This window comes from Schistocerca nitens, chromosome 3 (genome assembly GCF_023898315.1).
Source record: "Schistocerca nitens isolate TAMUIC-IGC-003100 chromosome 3, iqSchNite1.1, whole genome shotgun sequence".
Lineage (NCBI taxonomy): Eukaryota > Metazoa > Arthropoda > Insecta > Orthoptera > Acrididae > Schistocerca > Schistocerca nitens.
Window position 1 is genome coordinate 693,879,044 of NC_064616.1, and position 15,300 is coordinate 693,894,343.

Here is a 15,300-nt window from a genome sequence, read left to right on the forward strand (position 1 = left end):
TAACATGTGGCTACAAAAATGAAGCAAAGGATTGATATGGCATATAAAGGGAAAACTAGGAGAATTCTGAACTGTGGTAAAGGACGTAACAGGGAACTCTACCCAACCTAGAAATGAGAAGTCATATTATGGTGAATGTAGAATGGTGCAACAGAAGAAAAAAGCAAGATTAAAATGTCTCCAATAAAATATCTAGGTTATGTATAATGAAAGGACGACAGAAACAGCCACGGTGTGCAGAAGAAAGAAAAGAGAAGCCTTAAAAGAAGACAGAGGATGATAAAGAGCATTAAACAGGAATGAGAGTAGAAAGTTTTACAAGAAGTTAAAAGAAGGTCCATAAGGGTAAAAACCTAAATAATAGGCTGCAAGTACAAATATGGAAATTTGCAGACAGGAAAGGGGAAATGATGGACAGAATATTTTAAAGAAATGTTGGAGGATGAGTGCACTGATGGGGAGCAACAGATATTATAGAACACAGAAGAACCAAAAATAGAAGAGCCTACTCTTGCACAAGTATAAAGAGTGATGAACTGTCAAAAACTCGCAAATCTCCAGGAACTGATGGAATAATTGCTGAGCTGCTAAAGAGAGGAGGCATTACTTTATACAGATGGATACATAAACTTATCTGGTTATCTGGAATCAAGAAAGAATCCCAGAAGAATGGACGAAGGGTGTAATTCAGTCATATATAAGGAAGGCAACAATTACAGAGGGGTACTCTGTTGAATGTGGCATATAAGATTTTACCCAGAATCCAATATAACAGACTAGACCCATATGTGAAAGACATATTGGGCAGTTATCAGTGAGGCTTTAGGCCTAATTGATCAACTATGGACCATATATTCATACTGAGACAAAGCATATGAATATAACATAGAAGTCAACAATATCTATGTGGACTTCAAGTAGGCTTTTGGTAGTCTAAATAGTGAAAAAAATGATAGAATATATAAAACAGCCAGGCATAACAACCAATAGCTGATGCTCTTACACAATGTTTTCCAATCTGACCTTAGTAGTGATTCTACAAAAACTGCAGATATCTGGGCACATAGATAAAGACCACACAGTTTGCTGCATACGCTGATTATGTTGCAATTATTAGCAGATGAAGGACATCATTGGAGTTAGTAGTGGTAGATCTGGAAGAAGCTGCAAAGCATACAGGACTCGAAATTAATGAATCAGAAACTAAATATATGAAGCTACACAGAACAGGGGACAATAACCTGGATTACTGATCAGCAGCAGATTTTAATTTTGAGCACAGAGAGGATTTTGAATAACTAGCAGCTAATATTTAGTTAGTTAGATAATTTTCATGTCACTGAAATAAAAGCCTGCTTTTAGGTGGCCATATGTGTTATCATACATTTATAAAGCTAATGATGCTCAAGATGACTATGCTCAATGATGCCAAAAATGACTATATGGCTGTGATTAGGCCAGTGGCTACATATGAATGTAAAGTATGGATGCTGACCATCACTGATGAACAACAACTGAGAATATTTGAAGAAGCCTACTACAGAAAATTTATGGAGGAATCTGGCTCTAAAATGGTTCAAATGGCTCTAAGCACTATGCGACTTAACTTCTGAGGTCATCAGTTGCCTAGAACTTAGAACTAATTAAACCTAACTAACCTAAGGACATCACACACATCCATGCCCGAGGCAGGATTCGAACCTGCGACAGTAGCGGTCGCTCAGCTCCAGACTGTAGCACCTAGAACTGCAAGTCCACTACGGCCGGTGGAGGAATCTGGAATAATGACTGTAGTCTGATAGCAAGGACCAATTACGAGTTGGACCATCTCAACCAAGGAGCTGTTACTGTAAGGCTAATTAAAAGTAAAAGAACAGCCTGGCTAGGGCATGTCCTAAGGATAGTGGACACCAGTACATCTTGAAGTGGAAACTGCCAGGAAGAATATTAAAAGAAAGGCTATGTCAACAATGGCGGCACAACATGGAAGGAAACATCAGAGCCCTGAGAATAAGAGGATGGAGAAGAAATGTCAGCGAGATGGCAGTTAGACAAAGAATTTTTCCATCAGTGCAAGGCATTTTACTTAACATTAAGAGATTAAATTATTATGGATAGACCACTGCAGTTTCCAGTTTACCACCATGACAACATTCTCATATTGCAGTCATAAGTACACTATCAGTCTTCCTTTCCTCTGTTTAAAAATCTGGTAAGAGTGGCACTGCTTAATGTATTGATACTAGGCTGGATTCATCCCCAAATCTGACCCAGTTTTGTCTCAGAACATCTAAGTCTGCACCTCAAAGGGCTGGAATAATCTCCCTTAATTGTATGTTCCTAGTAAACAAAAATGTCTGTTTAGAGCATTGCATCAATATTTCACATTCTTGCAAAAGTTACAAGGAATAAAATTAATGTTGAAATGCTGGAAACCTTGTATTTATAAGGAACAGTTAAATGAAAATGAGACAGATGAGAAAAAAGTAAGTCAACCTATATGATTTTAAAAGTAATCACTGTAAATGTTGACAAATATATCACACTGAGATGAGACAGTAAATACCTTAATGGAAAAACATTTGTGGTTGCCTACAGAAACATAATTGTACCCAGACATGCACCACTTCATCCAAACCAAATCAAGAATATCTTTCTTCTGGGCTCCAAAAATATGTAAGTGGCATGGTCAGAGATCAGGACTTTATGGAGGATGTGTAAAGGCATTCCAGTGAAACTTCTGCAGCATAGTCGAAACAACCTTGTGCAAAGTGTCCATGTACTGCTGCACTTTAATTGTGGTGTTGTGTTCCAGAATGTCAATGAGCACTGGGCCCTTGCAGTCAAAGAGGAAGGTCATCATGACTTTTCCAAAGCTGGTGTGGCTGTTGTATTAGCTACTGCACAAGATTTGCTGGGAAGCCCTTACAATTCTCCATACATACCCAGTCTTTCACCATGAAAATTCCATATTTTTGGGGCCTTGAAGAAAGACATTCATGGCTGTCAATTTGCTTCAGATGAAGAGTTGCATATCTGAGTACAATCACGGTTCCGTAGGCAACTTCAACCATTTTTCCATGAAGGCACTAACTGTTCTTGTCCCACAGTAGGCTAAATGTATTAACAGTTATGGCATTTCGTCTGCCTCATTTTCATCTGACTGCCCCTTATATTTGTATATACTCCATACAAATTTGGGATAAATGTTATGGATACAATATTGTATTTGTCCACTAATATTTAATTAATTTATGATCACATTCAATCGGTGATTAAGCACTTACCTCACAACTTAATGGGCAGTGATACAAGTTCAGGACGGTACACGAAAACAATTTCAAGGGTGGAAACCACGTGAAAAAATGTCATATTTCATTATTGCCTTACAATAATCTCCAGTTCATGTCAGGTGGTGAAATTCTGCATGTAGATTGTAACTAACATGGAGTACAAGTGGCAAAAAAACCATGGCAGATTTCAACATGACTAGCCTGACTATTCCCTTGAGAGTAACTCTGTCTTCACACCATATATCCTCATAATATTCAATAATATTAACATAAAGCTGGGAATGATGTAAGAAACAAGGAATACACAAAAAGCACAAATGTGAAAACAACCACTCTGTAAGGACACTGTGGTACTGGTTCTGCAGGTATGACTGAATACTGAAATAATAATGTAGAACTACAGACTGTTACAACAGTCTTTATTTATGTATTTATTTCACCTAGCAGGATTAGAGACTTCAGGCACTCTCTTACATCTAACCAGGCTTTCTTAGTGAGTAAACATTACAGATTGTATGGTACATGAGCAATATTTAATAATAATAATGACGATGACAATGTATAGTAATGAATATTAGTTGACCCATGCAAATAATTTGCACTCTATCCTGCTCAATTACCGACAGGTAATACAGTAACAGAGATATACATAAATACAAATATCTATTAATGAAACATATTATTTGAATAGTAGTAACAAATATTAGTCTCTCTACAAAAAATCAGTATCATTATATACAATATGTTTAATTGTAAAACATATACCAAGCAAATACTGCCTTTGTCATATTTTATTTTTTCAAACTTCTTTATTTTACAAAACTTCTTTAATAATATTGTAAGAAGTTATAACGTGATCATTGTTAACCTTATGGCTGTAGTGTCTTCAGCACAAACATAAATATCAGTGAATGTGTAAATTCGTGAAAAAGTATAACTGCTCATGCAAAAAACACATTCTGGTAAATACAACCCTGCCCTTTAAAGCATTTGACCTTACACTTTATTAATTGTCACAACAAATGCTCTTTCATTGCAAATTGTTTTCTTATCATTTGGAAAGACAAGGTTGGATCAGAAGGTGTGAGGTTAACGGGAAGTATGAGCTCATTTTTAGACAAGTCAATGAATTTAGTAATGATATACTCATCTAACTGAGTTACAACTAATATTTCACAACAATTAACCCCTGATTAGCATTAAGATTTCTAACTAACATAATAATAGCACTTTTCTTTACAAGCAATTTATAAAGTGGTAAACTGGATGGATTTAATGAGTCCAAGAATTCTACAGGGTACATATGAACGTTGTTAATTTCTTCAAGATGGACAGAATACAGAGCTGAGGTAGATCTTTGCCTCTACATGTAACAAACTGGAAGTCACAAATTAATTAACTGTTGTACAGTCATCATTATCTGAACATAGTATTGCCTGCAACTAGAATTGCATAACATTTTGTTCATTGCTTTCTGTGGCATTGAATATGGTGGCAATAAAACTATTGTAATTACAATAACAATGTTTAGGAATTTTGATTGCTTCATTGAAGTAATCTGTTTGATTTCCTAATTCACCATTACTCAACTTAAGTAACCACTCAGTGAATATGGTATTATAATTTGCCCTCATATCTTTAGCTAGTTTGTGAATTTTAACATGGACACCATAACGGTTATTATTTAAATGTAGTTTCAGCAAAGACTGTTCCATTAGCAGGTCTAATGATGTGTGCTATTTAAAGGAAATCTCCACCAAACAGAATTATTTTGTCTCCATAAGGGAGATTATTATTCATGTAGTCCCTTGAAAGTCGATCGACAACACTTAGCACTTCTTTCGGAACCAGTGAACTCTCATCCCAAATGATGAGATAAGAGTTACAGAAAAGTTATGCATCCTTAGTGTGAGTGAGAATTAATGAGACTGATACATTTAAGATAGTTACAGGTAGTTTGAAAATTGAATCAGATGTGCGTCCCCCTGGCAGGAGATTGGTAGCAATACCTGTCCATGCAACAGCTAAAACAACTTTGTTTTCACTTCATAAAATGCAATACAAAGTTTTGTAGACAAATATTTTTCCAGAGACTCCAAGTCCACCAGTGAGGCAACAATTGGGAATCTTATTTCTGACTGAATCAGCTACTGCCTTCTGTTCTTTGTTTAACTTTTTCACGGGTCGGCAGGTGGAACTGTTGGCAAGATTTGCCATGAAATTTAAAACCATTCTCCGATTCTAGCAACGTACGGTTGTAGACTTCAGGTGTGTGTGTGCTGTTTCTGAAAAATCTTCTGAGAGTGTGTCCTGATATGTTTACAACTCAGGTATATTGAAAGAACAGAATATACAGTTGATGGCAAAAATCTGTCTCAACTGTGTTGGCATTTGGTATCTGGCAGCCTCCTGCAAACATTCTTTCCATCCAGTGTTAATTAATGACTAAATGTAATTTTTCTACAGTTTAGAGTAAAGAGATCCACAGTATTACATCAACTGTGCCTAGACCGTCAAATGATTGTTGTCCTTAGACATGCAGAAGCTGTACTTGGAGGTGGATTCACAGTGCAGGTGTGTCCAAAGCACTTGGAGTTTGTCTTGTGAATAATCCATTGTCCTTTTGACCACACAAAATGTTCTGGGATTTCATGGTAAAGGTACTTGTGTGAGGTAATACTGTACTTGAACAATTAAAAAATGCCACGAATTTGTAGTCCCTATGAAGGTTAGCCTGAAAGTACATCATGTGTTGTTCTGATAAATGGACGGATCGTCGCTCGATCGTATGACATTGATGGAAAATCCAGACTTCGCGCAGTCACCATAGAATCTCAGGTGGTCTCACATGACAACAACTCAAGTAAATCTTGACTTCATCAACAACAAATTGTCATTCACCTTCCGAATCTGAATGCAAATACTAAAGCCATGCAGTCATTTCTGTTATACACATACTTGAACAAATATGTAACAGATTTGATCAAAGAACAATGTTCAAGATTGATGTGAGAGTGTTATTTTCTACTGAGAAATCTGCAGAATGGTACAATCCACCAACTATCAACAATAAATGATCAAAATGTCACTGTAATGCCATTACTACATCATCTATAAATATGGTAACCATCAACATTTAAGTCAGTTCCCTCCTGAAAATGTTTTGGATAATTTTTCATATTTTTTGTTCTTGCCTGCTGGGACTGTTCAGATTGACAGTACCACAAGGTCTGTGTACCAAGAATTCCTGAATAACTTCAAAATGTTTGGGGTCCATTTCTTTATCTGGAATTTCTGGACAAATTAAAGTGTCTACATCTTCAAATGAATGTAATTTATCTTCATTTGACAGAATGAGCACAAAGTATGCATGGCGGATGTCTCCCTTTTGCAATTCAACAACATAAACATAACCAATGACTACACCTAGTACATGTGTTTTTAAACAGATTGTGTTATAAAGCTACCAAATTTACCCATAGAAATTAATTCAGATCTATGTTCATCTGTTTCAGCTGAGAGGTAATTTCAGTCCACTTGCAGTTGCAAGTAACTGTGAGAAACAGATCAGGCTTTCCTAAGTGGGCAACAATGGCAGTCGCGTCTTGATAATTTTGAAGCATACTGCAAGGACTCTCATTGTAAGCAGAAGGAAGATCAGTATATATATTCCCTAATTGCTCCCCCTTGTTCAGCATCAGTGTAAAGAAAGTCCATCAAACCTTTGTAACTATCAGCTACAAGTTCTTTTTTATGAGATTGAATAAACCTTCTACTTTGATATAACTGTCAACAATATGTTGTTGAAATAATTTACCTGAAGCATGAAGTACAGTGAAACCCTCTCCAACTGCTAGATGATAACAATAGTACTGTAGCTGTGTTGTGACTGTTATCAATGCAGTATCATGAACTTGAACATGAGGCTTACCTACAGTCCATCCAGACCCACCATATGGAAAAAGCAGTTAACAGCACATCAGATCAAAATGAGGATTCAAGTAAGATACTGTCGTAAGTGTGCCAGTTCTTTTAGAACAGAGGAAAAAATCAAAATTACCTGGTTGTGTTCTGTCACCAGTGCTAAAAACAGCAGCCACCTCACTGACTGTAGGCACATTGGATCTTCCAGGATGAAATGTCTTATTAGTATTGAATTGCATTTGAAAATCAGGTACACGGTGAGCTACATCTTTTATATATTTAAACAACTGTGCATAAGGATTGTGTGTATCAAGCATTTCCCTGCAACATGTTCTATTGGCTTTATTCTCTATATGATGATGTAATGGAGTATCAAAATCTATAATGAAGAGGTCAGCATAAGTTGGTGCAACTTCCTACCATATGATACACCTATCCATGCAATGTGGACTGCTGCAAGAAATATCACCTGTCTTAAACTAAACTGATGCAAATGCCAGAGCATTGTTAAACTGTCTAATATTTCCTATAATGTTCTTAGTATAGTCATTATTCAGATCTATGAGGTTTTGAAGCTCTTCACAAACTTTAATGGGGTCTAAGTTAACCTCCCCCTTGTGGAACACATGGTAGCTGAATTGTCACTGAACTCCCATGCAAGCAACCTCGCAGAACAACATGCACACATTTGGTCCATATTATCAGCACTGTGTGTTTGAATTTCATTGCCTTTAAGGAAAAGATGGGCAGAACAATATTTTTGGTAGTTTATGTAGTTGCATTTATATTTTGATGGAGGTGAAGTAGGTAAGTTGGTGACACAAAGTCGATGTCTTGCACTAATTGTTGCCACTGAACACTGATTGGTCTTGTCTACAGTTGCACTGAACTTCTCTATCTTGCTGAAGTTGAAGTTGTCTATGTTCATCACTTCCTCTGGCATTTCTTCTTCTACAGTTTGTGACATGTTTCTATGGTGTGGAATGCCCTCTGGTTGGATGTCACTCTCTCGATATTATCATGTTGTGCCCGATGGCACTGTAGAAACTTGAAATACAGAAGAAAAAAATTAGCAGACATTTGACAGTTTTTGGTTTTTGTAATTATTCATTTGTTAAGAAACATTAATAACAAATAAATATACCTGGTCATAATTGTTTGTTGGCCTTTGCTAGTGATAGAGATTAATGGTATGGAGTTTAAAACAATCACTGTAAAGTAATGATGAATTAAAAGTTAAATGTACTAAGTAATAAATTAAGTTATAAAAGTAAATGGTACATACCCGTGATGATGAAAGTTGATGTAATTCAGTTTGCTCATGCAGCAAATCACGTGACAGACTACTCTTGCGTAAAGAATCTACCAAACTGCAGCCACAGTCGTGCGTGTTAGTTAAACAGATTGTCAACAGATGGCACATTCTACACTGTTCTTAGAAAAATGTTTTCAAAATAAAGTTCTTTAACGAAAAAAATAACTTTAAACTATCTGTGCATTTTTCGAGATTAGTGGTGAACCTGGAAAATGATGTCTCAAACGCTAATTTTGATTAAGTGACATGGGATATATAGCATGTGAACATAAAACACTTTTGGGAAACTATATAGCTATATGATGTGAAACTACAGACATGTCAGTCTTAGTAACATTAAGCAATTTCCTCACTATGTTCTTTAACTGGGTATAATAAGCAGATTAGATGGAAAGAAAGAAGCAGAAATAGAAAGGATGAGAGATGCATAGAGAGATAAACTGCACTGATGATAAAACAAAGCTTTAATCTCCTCTTGAATGCAGAGTAGTTTTGAGTAAGATGCAGGTTACATGATAATTTGCTCCATTGTCATATGGCTTAAATGGGGCAAAGGAACAGCCAAGATGCTGGACGTATCCAATATGGTATTGCAGTTGTGGAATGGTGATAGGCATTTGATACATGAGGAGAGGTACTGAGGACACCAGTGAGCAGGTATGGCTCATAGTTAGTCTCTGTGGTGAAGGCACCCCAAAATACACATTAAAATATATTTCTCAATGATGTATTATAGAATTTAAATCGTCAGTAGGCATTTCAAATATTCCACACACTGGTTTAAATAGTGACAGTCAATGCTTTGGGACCTGCCGATATCGAGTGATGTTTTCTTAACAAGCAGTAGCTAATCTTAACGCTGTGACTTGAAATGGCAGTTTAGTTCTGTGTAGCAGAGGTCTGGGGGCTGACTTCAATAGAGTGCAGCAGTTATGGGCCTCCTGAAGGCTCTGGCCAATGAACATAGTAGCTGAAATTTCACTACTGAATCTGTCTGTGTACGTCTCTATTATGCTTTGATTTGTCATTAATTGACATATACTATACACTTTTTTATAGTTTTTTGTTTCTGACACTGGCGACAAAATAGAAAACTCCAAGAATTCAGGAATTTTTTTTTTTTTTTGAAGGCTAGTTCGTCTAATGTTGGAACTGGATGGTGTCTTGAAGCAGCACATTTAAAAAAACAGAAATTCAGGTTTCCTTAGGTCTATTCAAAATGATTCAAAATGGACTCCTGTATTCCATTTATGAGGCATGCGTCAACCTCATCATGAGTGAGCTGTCCAAGACAAGTTTCCTTGCAATCTAAGTTGATGAAACCACTGACTGTGCAAACTTATCACAACTGGTGCTAATAATTTGGTATGTGTTATTGGAGATAATAAATGAAAGATTTATTTCCTCTGTATGACAAACTATCACACTGCAGATGATGTAACTGTAGCTGTTCTCTGCAAGCTAAACAAAAGTAAATGGAACACATGAGAAACTGATACCTCAATGTTACAGTGGAGTTCAACAGAGAATTAAAGAAGTGTATAAAATGCTCACTTTATTTACTGCTCCACACACAAGTTAAATTTAATTGCTGAATGTTGTATAACAAGCCTTATGCAAGTGCAGATCTTCTTTAACAACTCTGAAAGAATTCCTACACGTCTTTTCTCAGTTTCCTAACCACTCAGCCATTCTTGACAAGATAGTGAAGAAACTTATTCCTACATGTCGCCATTCCATCAGTTAGAATTTCAAATTGTACAGCACTACCACTATATACAAATACCAAACAGAAATTGTCGAGTGCATGTAAAAAAAATTATTGACAGTGACACTAATGATCACAGGACAACAAACAAGGCTAGGTGACTTAAGGGTTTCTTGCAAGATGAAGATTTCCACTTCTTGTTACATTTTTTAATAAAATCATGCCTCATTGTGACATTCTGTTCAATGAACTACAGCAACGGAATATTGATGCAGTGAAAACTATCGGACATGTATCTCATTTTGCACTATCTGTTCAGTGTGTTAAGACCTCTATTGACATTGATGATCACTGGAAACAAGAAGAATCAATTGCAAAATGGGGACATTTCATGGAATCAAGAAAGATGCACGTACTAGATGTTTATGACTGCATCATGACTCAGATCAGTGATTGATTCAGTTTTAATGATCACTTTCCAGTTGCACAGCTGTTTAAACTTTCATCTTCATCAAAGCATCAAATTATTTTGGCAAAATAAATAAATAAATAAAATAAAAAAACACTGAAAGTAGCATAATGACCTGAATGAGTTGTACACCCATTCGGATTTTATACGGAGCTTTATACATGAAAAGAACTTGGCAGAAGCTTTCCTGAAAGAGTTAAAACAACTGTATGTAATTGTGACCTTCCCAATGGCAACCAGAGACGCATAGCCCTGCTTTTCTATGCTAAAATGGGTGAAAATATTCATGTGAAATACTATGAGTGACAGACAGACATTGTGCACTTGCAATGTGTTCTTGAAAAAGAATTACTGAATCGTTCAAATTTCAATGAAATGGCCACAGACCAATTTGCAGTGCAGAAGGGGAGATGAGCTGATCGCATCTACGAAAAAATGAATTAAGGTAAGCAAAACATGCATGAATAGGTGATAAGAAGCAATTCCTTTGTTCAGTTGTGAAACATGGCATTTTTTGTAGGGTAGGCTGAGAATAACAAATTTCGGAGAAAAAAAATTATATAGACACACACACACCAAATGAAAGTGCTGGCAGGTTGACAGACACACAAACAAACACAAACATACACACAAAATTCAAGCTTTCGCAACAAACTGTTGCCTCATCAGGAAAGAGGGAAGGAGAGGGAAAGACGAAAGGATGTGGGTTTTAAGGGAGAGGGTAAGGAGTCATTCCAATCCCGGGAGCGGAAAGACTTACCTTAGGGGGAAAAAAGGACGGGTATACACTCGCGCGCGCGCACACACACACATATCCATCCACACATATACAGACACAAGCAGACATATTTAAAGACAAAGAGTTTGGGCAGAGATGTCAGTCGAGGCAGAAGTGCAGAGGCAAAGATGTTGTTGAATGACAGGTGAGGTGTGAGTGGCGGCAACTTGAAATTAGCGGAGATTGAGGCCTGGCGGATAACGGGAAGAGAGGATATACTGAAGAGCAAGTTCCCATCTCCGGAGCGCGGACAGGTTGGTGTTAGTGGGAAGTATCCAGATAACCCGGACTGTGTAACACTGTGCCAAGATGTGCTGGCCGTGCACCAAGGCATGTTTAGCCACAGGGTGATCCTCATTACCAACAAACACTGTCTGCCTGTGTCCATTCATGCGAATGGACAGTTTGTTGCTGGTCATTCCCACATAGAATGCGTCACAGTGTAGGCAGGTCAGTTGGTAGATCACGTGGGTGCTTTCACACGTGGCTCTGCCTTTGATCGTGTACACCTTCCGGGTTACAGGACTGGAGTAGGTGGTGGTGGGAGGGTGCATGGGACAGGTTTTACACCGGGGGCGGTTACAAGGGTAGGAGCCAGAGGGTAGGGAAGGTGGTTTGGGGATTTCATAGGGATGAACTAAGAGGTTACGAAGGTTAGGTGGATGGCGGAAAGACACTCTTGGTGGAGTGGGGAGGATTTCATGAAGGATGGATCTCATTTCAGGGCAGGATTTGAGGAAGTCATCTCCCTGCTGGAGAGCCACATTCAGAATCTGATCCAGTCCCGGAAAGTATCCTGTGACAAGTGGGGCACTTTTGTGGTTCTTCTGTGGGAGGTTCTGGGTTTGAGAGGATGAGGAAGTGGCTCTGGTTATTTTCTTCTGTCATTCAACAACATCTTTGCCTCTGCACTTCTGCTTCGACTGACATCTCTGCCCAAACTCTTTGTCTTTAAATATGTCTGCTTGTGTCTGTATATGTGTGGATGGATATGTGTGTGTGTGTGTGTGTGTGTGTGTGCGCGCGAGTGTATACCTGTCCTTTTTTCCCCCTAAGGTAAGTCTTTCTGCTCCCGGGACTGGAATGACTCCTTACCCTCTCCCTTAAAACCCACATCCTTTCATCTTTCCCTCTTTCCTGATGACGCAACAGTTTGTTGCGAAAGCTTGAATTTTGTGTGTATGTTTGTGTGTCTGTCGACCTGCCAGCACTTTCATTTGGTAAGTCACATCATCTTTGTTTTTAGATACATTTTTCCTACGTGGAATGTTTCCCTCTTTTATAACCGTATCATTAATTTGAACCCAACAATTACATTTGTTATTGTCGCTGTTGCATTTCGAAATCTTTCCTGTCGTCTTATTTTCTCTTTCTGTTTTTACCAGTAGTCTCACTTTGTATTCACCTTCCCCTTTTCACCGTAATACAATTTTATCCCGCCTATATATATTCAATAATACGTAACCCACTTCCAAACCATAACCAAAAAAATTTTTATTTTCCACTTTCAACACTACCGCTGCTATAAAATCCACCGTTTCTAGTTCAATAACAGCTGCTTTCACGTATTAAACAACCATTTCGACTAGTTCTAATAACTTTCACTTTATTTCCACTTCCGTTTTTCGCACATCACTGATCATTTTTAGCCGCTCCCCACAGGTTTTAACGTCATTATTACAATTGTTAGCCCCATTTTCGTAATCTTTCACCACAACACCACTCCTTTAATACATTTACACGTTTTTTCAAAATTTTCCCGAATTTCTCCGTCCTTTAACGTGTTTTAGCGGCAACACAACCACCTAACCTTCATGCACATCGCTGTCTACCAACCCAAGTTCACCACAGGATCAACTTAACCAACACTTTTTCGCCTTTTTTCATACCAGATCTCCAGTTACTTTCTAGTTCACCCTTATCTCTCCCCATATATTTTTATCTTTCATTTTCATTTCAACCTCATGTTACACTTTCCACCTTCTAATACCATGTCACCCTCACAACACCCCCACAACGACCTCATTAAGTTTTATTTACATTCCCTCCGCAAACATGCCTTCACCCTAGCCAGATTACGCTCGCATATTTTATTTTCTCAGGCTTGTCTGACATTTGGCATAACCCCCAAAGGCCTCACACTTAAAGTTCCCATCTCTGGCTGCAACCCTTCTTTCCATCAGTCCCTATACCAGTTCCAAACTGAACAATCCATTGCCCTCACCCACCTAATCCTTCACCTACACATCAAGTCAGCCAATGAACACACCCATCAACTCCAATCCTTAATAAAAGTCCTCAATCTTTCCTCTCCCACATCCACACCGGCTATTCAGAGCATCCTCCTACAGGCCAACCGTAAATTAGAACAGCATGCCACCCTTCACCTCAAAAAACTATCCAATCTCCTGGTTTCCCACCTCCGGAAAGGCAACTCACTCACCCTTTACAACCTATCCAGCAAACCTCAACCACCTCTCATTGCACACAAACCCAGTCTCTCCCATCTACTCAGTCTCCCACTTCCAGCTCCACTCCCTCCAAAACCTCAAAATTCCAATCAACACAATCTGGCACCACAACACCCTAATTCAGTAGTTAACCTTTCCTCCAAACCTCTCTCCCAATCTGAAACCTCTGTCCTATCCAAAGGCCTCACCTTCAGCCCCACTCCCAGATTCAACCAAACAGCCCTCGTCAAAGATTTACTGTCCTACACTCGTACTTTCTGCTGGAAGTATCACTTAGCCACGAAGAAAAATGATCCTAATCCTACCCCTAATGATCCAACTCCCCAAGACACTGTCCAAATTGAACCCTGCCTGGAACAGTTCCGTCCTCCGTCACAGCGGGACCCACCTCCTCTTCCTCAAAATCACCCTCTCCAAACCTTCCAGGAATTTCTGACTTCCAGCCTTGCCTCTCAATCCTTCTTAAAAAACCTTAATCCTACTCCCAACATCACCACTGCTGAAGCCCACGCTATCCGTGATCTGAAGGCTGACCGGTCCATCGTCATTCTTCCGGCGGACAAGGGTTCCACGACCGTGGTACTTGATCGTCGGGAGTATGTGGCTGAGGGACTGCGTCAGCTTTCAGACAACACCACATACAAAGTTTGCCAAGGTAATCCCATTCCTGATGTCCAGGCGGAGCTTCAAGGAATCCTCAGAACCTTAGGCCCCCTACAAAACCTTTGACCTGATTCCATCAACCTCCTGACCCCACCGACACCCCGCACCCCTACCTTCTACCTCCTTCCTAAAATTCACAAACCCAATCATCCCGGCCGCCCCATTGTAGCTGGTTACCAAGCCCCCACAGAACGTATCTCTGCCTACGTAGATCAACACCTTCAACCCATTACGTGCAGTCTCCCATCCTTCATCAAAGACACCAACCACTTTCTCGAACGCCTGGAATCCTTACCCAATCCGTTACCCCCCAGAAACCATCCTTGTAACCATTGATGCCACTTCCTTATACACAAATATCCCGCATGTCCAGGGCCTCGCTGCGATGGAGCACTTCCTTTCACGCCGATCACCTGCCACCCTACCTAAAACCTCTTTCCTCATTACCTTAGCCAGCTTCATCCTGACCCACAACTTCTTCACTTTTGAAGGCCAGACATACCAACAATTAAAGGGAACAGCCATGGGTACCAGGATGGCCCCTTCGTACGCCAACCTATTCATGGGTTGCTTAGAGGAAGCCTTCTTGGTTACCCAGGCCTGCCAACCCAAAGTTTGGTACAGATTTATTGATGACATCTTCATGATCTGGACTCACAGTGAAGAAGAACTCCAGAAT

The 15,300-nt window shown here is 38.9% G+C and overlaps 1 protein-coding gene and 1 long non-coding RNA gene across 7 annotated transcripts in view; both read right to left on the reverse strand.

The window, feature by feature from the left end:
• The window catches only part of LOC126248661 (rho GTPase-activating protein 190), a 325,162-nt gene that overhangs the window by 19,547 nt on the left and 290,315 nt on the right, over window positions 1-15,300 (reverse strand). The window lies entirely within an intron of this gene.
• LOC126248662 (uncharacterized) lies at window positions 3,692-8,452 on the reverse strand. The gene is made up of 2 exons (XR_007545523.1): window positions 8,362-8,452; window positions 3,692-8,264 (listed from the first exon to the last, which is right to left on the reverse strand). It is a non-coding gene; the product is annotated as an uncharacterized LOC126248662 (long non-coding RNA).